Here is an 8,866-nt window from a genome sequence, read left to right as displayed (position 1 = left end):
AGTTTCCTTGAAGCACATAGGTTTGCTAACATTGGGAAATTCACATAAAATGTTACTGTATTCGTTTTTACAATTTATTGTTCTAATAGAAAGAAAATTTTGTAAAGTTATGGATCCAATAGCTTGTAAACTAGTCACTGAATCAATGAGTTTTCTTTTACTTACATCTACTAACAGCTTATAATGGCTTAAAAAATCAGCCCCTAAGATAGGTTGCTTAACGTCCGCAAATACAAAAGTCCAACGATATGAACGACGTAGACTAAAGTCTAAATTTAAAGTTTTTTCACCATACGTTTTAATTTCGGTGCCATTTGCGGCGTAAAGTTTGTACTCCTCACACCCACTATTGTAAAATTTTCGACTATTTACTGGTAAAACCGATATATTTGCTCCTGTGTCGACTAAAAATTTTAAGCCACTATTGTTATCTCTAATACAAAGGCGGTGGACTGGGGTTATGGCGCATATCTCCACCTGCGATTGCACCACATTTAGTTTTCCTTATTTTGTAACGTTTTCCAAGCACACGGCTCTATACATTTTCTTGCTCTGTGACGAAATCTAAAATGATAAAAACATAACCATTCTGGGTTGTTTTGCATCGTATTACGAATACGAGACGCCGATCGAGATCGCGAACGATGACCTCTGTATTTTTCACGTCTATTCCTTTGTTTCTCGATGTTACGAATTTTTAGACTTAATTTCGCTAATTCCGCAATAATGAAAGCGGTGTCACTGCTGGTGCTGGCGTTGGCGCTGGAGCTTAACATGGCTTGAACTTCGGCAACTTGCAAGGGTCGTGTAGTTTCCATAACCTTGTCGGCAATGGCAGCAAAAATTTTCAAGATCCCTCACTTCACTGACTGCTAGAACACCTCGAACTGATGGAGGTAGATGACCTTGCCACATTATACGCAATGTCTCGTCCGAAATTTTTTCACGTGCTAGGTCTCTCATTCGCCGTAGAAGCTGAGAAGGTTTTTGGTCTCCAAGTTCCATTTCACTCAGTAGTTTTTGGAACTGCCTAATTTCCGATTCTTCATAAACCTTTAATAATCGCTCTTTAAGGGTATCGTATTTCTTGACGTCAGGCGGCTTAAGCAATATGTCATTGACCTGCTGTATGACCTCTTTACCCAACTTGGTGACAACTAAGTTAAATCGCGCTTCATCCGATAACTTCTGAGGTACAAGGATGGCTTCGCATTGAACAAACCAAAGTCACGGTTGGTTGCACCAAAATTCTGGTATTCTTGATGACACGGTAACAACTGCTAATTCTGGTGGATGACTTATGCTGGCTCCTGCTATTTGTTGAGAAGTCATTTTTCTTTTACTTTAAAAGTAAGATTCAAAAGTATTCACGCTGATACGGGGTGACCACTGTGTTTACATTATAGTACCTTATTGGTAAGCGTGAAATAACTAGACGCAGCAGGAATCAAGTCTGTTTAATTGAGTATCTATTACAACACAGAATAAAAAAATTATGTGACATAGTATTTATAGTAGGCACAAATTCATGCAAGAAATAGGCATATGTCGACCTTCGAAGAGTAGTTGGGCCAGTCCACTTCACGTTGTTGCTAAAAAGAACGGTGAAATACGACCCTGCGGCGATTATCGCAGTCTTAATGCCATCACCAAGCCAGATAGGTACCCGATTCCGCGTATTCATGACTTTACATACCCACTGGCTGGAAAGAAGATATTTTCCCGAATTGATTTACATCGTGCATACCACTTTATTCCGATGGCGCCGGACGACATTGAAAAAATAGCAATAATAACTCCATTTGGCCTGTTCGAATTTCCACGAATGACTTTTGGCTTAAGGAACGCAGCCCAAACTTTTCAGCGCTTTATGAACCATGTTGTTTTTGAAGGTCTGGATTTTGTATTTAATTACATCGATGATAGCATTATTTTTTCAAACTCGGAATCGGAACATCGAATGCACTTAGAGACCGTTTTCAAACGTCTTAATCAATACGGCGTTACAATCAACTTAGCTAAGTGCGATTTTGGAAAAGCGAAAGTAGACTTTTTGGGATACCACGTATTTGAAGAAGGCATACGACCTTTGAGTAATAGAGTGCAGGTCATTACAGACTATCCTAAGCCAAAAACAGTATCACAATTGCGCCGCTTTATGGGAATGATTAACTTTTACAGAAGTCATTTACCTAAAGCCACTAAATACCATGCAATTTTGAATGCATATTTTCATAATACAAAACGTAACGATAGAACCCCAATCACATGGAGCAAAGACGCTGAAGAGGCATTTGAATTGTGTAAAAATAATTTAAAAGAGGCCGTTTTGCTGTCGCACCCTGTTTCCGGAGCACCTTTAGCTATTATGACTGACGCATCCAACACGTGCGCAGGCGCTGTTCTTCAACAAAAAATTGGCCAAAAATGGAAACCGCTATCCTTCTTTTCCTGCAAATTTAGCGAAGCTCAGCAACGTTATAGTGCTTACGACCGGGAGCTACTATCTATATACATGGCTGTAAAACATTTTAAGTACACGATTGAAGGTCAACAAGTGACCGTATTTACGGATCATAAGCCGCTCGTGTACGCCTTACACGAAAAAGCTACGAGTGGCACCGATACACCTAGACGCCTACGACACCTGGATTTCATAAGTCAGTTTTGTAAATCAATAGAGTACATTCAAGGCTCGCAAAATATCGTGGCGGATACCTTATCAAGAATCGAACAGATAGACATGCCTTCGCCAATCGACTATACAGAAATATCCAAGGCTCAACAAAACGACGAAGAATTAAAATACTTGCTGAAATCAAAAAATTTAAATTTTAAAGCCATCGTATATCCAAATTGCAATGAACCGATATATTGCGAAATATCAAAAGAGTGCGCACGCCCTTACCTACCGCATGACTATCGTATTACAGCCTTTAAAGCGATTCACGGAATTAGTCACAGTGGCACGCGCGCCACTAGAAAAATGATAATAAATAGATATTTTTGGAAATCTATGAATTCGGACATTAACGAGTGGACAAGAGCCTGCGTTAATTGCCAAAAATCGAAAATTCAACGCCATACAATATCTCCACTCAGCTCATTTCCATCTTGTAGCCGTTTTGAACATCTACACATGGACATTATCGGTCCATTAACGTATTGTCAAGGATATAGATACATACTGACTATGATAGACAGAGCGACTGGGTGGCCTGAGGTAAAATGTTTAAAGGACATCACCGCAGAAAGCGTCGCACGCGCATTATATACTCAATGGATTACGAGATTCGGTTGTCCCTCCAAAATTACCACAGACCAAGGCCGCCAATTTGAATCAAATCAAATCAAATCAAAAATCTTTATTCAATATAGAAGTGTTTACACTTGCTTATTGATTGTCAAAAATCTACCACCGGTTCGGAATTTAGCACCTCGGACCTGAGAAGAACCGGCGAAAGAAACTCAGCGGGATATTTTTTTTTTTTTCCATTTTGCATGTACAATAATAATTATATTTTAGTTATTTGAAACAGCCTGGAGGCGATCATTTCATTCCCAAGGTGTGCAGTCAACTAAAAAGTCATTAGTGTTGTAATATCCTTTAGCACACAAACGCTCTTTAACGATTCTTTTGAATTTTATAATTGAATAATTTTGAACGTTTTCTGGGATCCTGTTGTAAAAACGTATACATTGCCCCAAAAAAGAGTTACTAACCCTGTGTAATCGGGTACTTGGAGTAACAAGTTTATTCTTGTTCCTAGTGTTAATAGAATGTACGTCACAATTTCTGGGAAAATCGTTTATGTTTTTGCGTACATACATAACATTATCAAAAACAAATTGAGAAGCGACAGTCATTATTTTATCAAATATTTTCTGTAAATTGGCAAAATATATGGGTATATCAAAAATTCGCACTACAGCTTACCATCCACAAGCTAACGGTATGATAGAAAGGTGGCATAGAACGCTAAAGACAGCACTGATGTCACGTGGAAATACCGAAAATTGGGTAAAGGAGCTACCAACCGTTTTATTAGGCCTCAGAGCAAGCTTACGAGACGATACAGGCATTTCTGCCGCGGAAATGGTTTACGGCACTACTCTAAAATTACCAGGAGATTTTTTTGAGCCGTCAAAGCAAGCATCTCCGAATGACGAAACATTATTGCAAGATCTGCGTATGCATATTCGTAACCTCGCCGCCGTACCGAAGCGACCGCACAGACAAGGAAATATATTTCTACACCCAGCCTTATCATCATGTACGCATGTATTTGTACGCTGCGACCATGTCACGAAACCCCTAACAACCCCATAATTTGGGCCTCATAAAGTCATTGAGAGAGGAGATAAATATTTTAAAATTATGATCTCCGATAATATAAAAACAATTTCAATGGATCGATTAAAACCTGCATTTCTAATGCACAATAACTCAGAAATACAATACGCTCCATCAAATAAGGCCGAAGAATTCATAACAAATTCCAAAGTGCATAGCGGCAGCAGAGAGGGCCACGATAACAATAACAACCAGATGCGAACCCGATACGGGCGACTCATCAAACCTACAGTGCGATTTATGTCTGCGTAAAAAAACTTCTTATAATTAGAAAGAAAGAAAGAAAGAAAGAAAAAACATTTATTGACATACACACATTAAAAGAAAAAAAAAATATATATACAAAAATGGATATAAAAACAATATAATAATAAAGAAAAAATAATTAAATATAATGAATATGACACTTGTGTGCAGTCAAAAGGTGACAGCTCAGGCTACGAGGGATTTTTATCCCTCTGCTGATTTTCAGCTGTCTCCCTTGTAGCCACGCAATGACAGTATCAACTAAAAAATAAACATTTGAGGGGCACGGGACGCAAGGCGCCGGTTGCGACCGATCACACCACCGCTAGTCTCGGGAGTGTTTATGAAAAAAAAAAAAAAAAACAACAGGTTTCGCGCGGGGCGGGGGGTGCGCGGCCGCAACGTGGATGTGGACATAACGGAACACCGTCGACGACCGACGTCAGTGTAATCGTCACCGCACGCCCATGTGGATTGCGTCACGTTGCGTCATTACAAACCTAATATGTTACTTATTCTGTGACGTGTTGTTACTACCTTAAAGTGATTTTATTTGCTTACATGAATTGTAAAAACAATACAAAGTGAATAGCAAACAAAGTAAAAGCAACACAAAAGAACTACCATAGATTAATTGAGATCATTTTTCATTTTTATGCACTAAACGATATTCAGCAACACATAATGCAAATGTCACATAATACTGTAAGGTATGTAAGGTATTATTTTATTTAGTATATCTGTTAATTATATATAAAATTTAATTTGTTTGTGTTATATATTATTTACTTTGAAATATGCATATTATTAATGTAATCGTATTTTTGTATGTATTTTCAGGGAGTGAAATATCATAGGCGAGTCGAGGCAATCCGGCATCCGTGTTCAAGTACCTAAGGAGCAACTTCCATAATGCAAGATGGCCATAACCGATAGGCAAGTAGTTTATCAAATTATATTGTATAGACAAGATCTATGTCTGCTTTTGTAAATTTAGCAGATGGGTCTTGAATTTTATTTTAAAATTATTAATGTTTTGCAGGCTACGGATAGGCGGTGGCAAGTTGTTCCAGATTTTGCTCGCGGAGTACCGGAAACTGCCTCGAAAACTAGCGGAGCTGTGCTTATGCTGTTTGAGCATGTATGTGGTCGCCCTGGTACCATACGAGGTGTTTTCGTCTCTCGCCCATCGCAGTTTTTTGTAAAGGTACAAGGGTTCCTTATTTTTTATAATGCCAAATAAAAGTGTTGCTAAATGTAATTTTCTACGGCTTTCCATCTTTAAACAACCAGAATTATTCAAAAATGACGTGACGTGAGTGCGTGGGGGTATGTGAAAACAATATCGAGCGCAAGCATTTTGAACACGTTGTGTTACGTTTTTAGTTCTTGCAAGTAGTCTTGGTCCAGTAAGTGCATCAGCGTAATTCAGCTTAGACAAAACCAAACTCTCACACAATGTAATCCGCAAATCAGTACTCAGTGAGTCACGGATACGGTACAGAATCTTTAAACGGTAATAGCAATTGCGGACAATTTCAGAATAGTAGTTTTCAAAGCGTAGATTCTCGTCCATTATGACACCCAAATTTTTTGCTTCAGAAACTCTCTGAATATTTTCACCCTTCATTTGTATGTTGAGGGTTTTAACAGATATTTTTTTAATTTGATTAGAGGTACGCAGTAACATATATTTAGTTTTACTTGGATTCAGCACTAATGTATTGGACTCAGACCAGTTTGAGATATTACTAAGATCTTCATTAAGCTTTTCTAGCGCGTTATCTGTCTCTGAAGGTTTAAAGGAAATATACAGCTGAACATCATCGGCATATATGTGATAATTGCAATGTTTAATACACTTCGTAATGTCCGAGCTGTATAATATAAAAAGCAGTGGGCCTAGAATTGAGCCTTGTGGCACTCCTCTTTTAACTGAAGAACAGCCTGAGATTAAAGGCCTCCCATCTTCACACTTCAATTCAACTCTCTGTTTTCTATCATTAAGGTAACTGGAAAACCAATTTAGAGATGTATGATCAAAACCATAATATTTTAACTTGGACAGTAGCAGAGGAATATTAATACAGTCAAATGCGCGGGAGTAATCTAGCATAACGAGAATAGTGCCTTTTCCTTCGTCTTGAGCTGTAAGTATGTCGTCAACAACACAGGCCAGAGCGGTAGTTGTGCTGCGACCTTTTCTAAACCCAGATTGCTCTTCAGGTAGTATTCGATTTAATTCTAGATATTCTGTTAATTGACTTTTTCGAGAACCTTAGAGAGACATGGTAGAATGCTTATAGGTCGAAGATCTTTTAAGCTAACAGGGTTATTATTTTTGGGGATAGGTCGAGTTACTGACTCTTTCCACATGTCAGGAAATATATGAGTCATTATGGATTTATTTAATATGCACGTTATAATTCTGAGTGTATAGGGAAGAGACAATAATATCATATCCAGAGATATGCCGTCCCTCCCTATAGCATTTCACTTTAAACTATGCAGCTCCTTCAAGACCATTTCTTCGCTTACTACCTTTAATTTAAAATTCAAGTCATCATTAAATTAATGTAAATCAAAATATGAAATGGCAGATAATGGTGCATTTTGTGACCCGGGAATATTCAGAAAGAACGAGTTAATTGACTCCGGATCATTAAGTTTTTCCGGCAATTGCAAAGTTTTTTTACTTTTAATTCTAACATGTTTTTTCAAATTTTTCCACATGATGGGGGAATTTTTCGCGTAATTGTTAATAAATATTTTTATGTAAACTTTCTTTTCATTTTGTATCGTTTCCTCGACTAATTTTTTTAACATTTTATAATATTCCCTATGAACGTCATTATTCGAGAGCTTAGCCTGTGTATGAGCTTCGTTACGTAAATTCATCATTAATTTTATATTATCTGTAATCCAAGGATATTGTTGCTCATTTACGTTCTTCATCTTTATGGGAGCTATTAGATCAAAGACTTCAATAATAACACCTGTAAACTCAGTAACTAAGTCATTGACGTTTTCTAGCCCAGCTAGAAAATCCCAATCTATATTTTCTAGGTATGCACTAAGTAATTCTCTATTGATGTTTTTTAAGCTCCTAGTAGTTATTTTAAGTGGTCGAGATTTTTCTACTTTAATGTTAAGCATACCGGTTATGAATGCATGGTGACTAAGGTCGGATATGTGGTCTACATTAGTCTGAATGTTAAGTGAATCGGTAAAAATAAGTCGAGCAAGGTATTTGCGCCCGCCGTAGAATGAGTAGGTTCGGTTATATGTTGAGTTAGACCAGTAAACGAAAGAAAATTAACCAACGCTGTAAACCCTATTGATTTTTTGTTGAGATAATCTATATTAAAATCACCAATCAATATAATACTATCATAATATTTAAGTGAGCCAAACGTTTCGGTTAAGGCGTCAATAAAAGTTTGCGGGTTTAGCCACTGGGGTCTATGCACGCTTAATGTAAAACCCGACTCCTCCTCCACGTTCGCGCTTAGTGGATGCAGGTCGTGGTATATGATGCAAGCTATAGCCAGGCACAACCGGGGCGCAGCCCTCTTCGTCTGGTCTCAACCAAGTCTCATTGACTGCCATTATGTCAACTTCATGTTTTTGTACAGCTACGATAAACTCCTCATGCCTAATTCTTAATGAACCCTTATTTAGGAAGCCAATTTTTAGTTTCTTATTATTCAACATTGCAACATTTAAGAGATTTTTTAAATATTTTAATATACAACCAATTATACTTTTTAGTTTTTATATATATTGTAAAGATAGGGTAGATGTCATATAATTTGCATGTTCTAAAATAAAAGTATACTATACTTATAAACATTAGTAAAATTGTAAGTTTTAATAGAATAGTAATATTTTTTATATAATAAGTATTTATGTATATTTATAAATTGTAGTTGTATAAGTTATTAAAAATATATGAGTTAAAAACAAATATATAGCAACAAAACAATACCCTATCATTATACCACAGTTGCACACTCCTATTCGACACAGTATTGAGATATAAAAATAACAAAAGAATATAATATAATTTTCTAAAATAATAACAAATATTATTATAACGTTTCTACAGATTTTTGCAAGATGTTGACTAAGTTGTACATACTTGCTAAGAAAGGCAAAATATGAAGTATAACATTTAGCTAATGTAAAAATTAAAATTAAGAATACATTATGAGTGCCAGTATACATGAGTTTCCAATTTAATCAACACCAAAAAATTTCATAATA

Source organism: Vanessa tameamea, chromosome W (genome assembly GCF_037043105.1).
Source record: "Vanessa tameamea isolate UH-Manoa-2023 chromosome W, ilVanTame1 primary haplotype, whole genome shotgun sequence".
NCBI lineage: Eukaryota > Metazoa > Arthropoda > Insecta > Lepidoptera > Nymphalidae > Vanessa > Vanessa tameamea.
The sequence above is the reverse complement of the archived record's forward strand: the minus strand, read 5'-3'. Positions refer to the sequence as shown.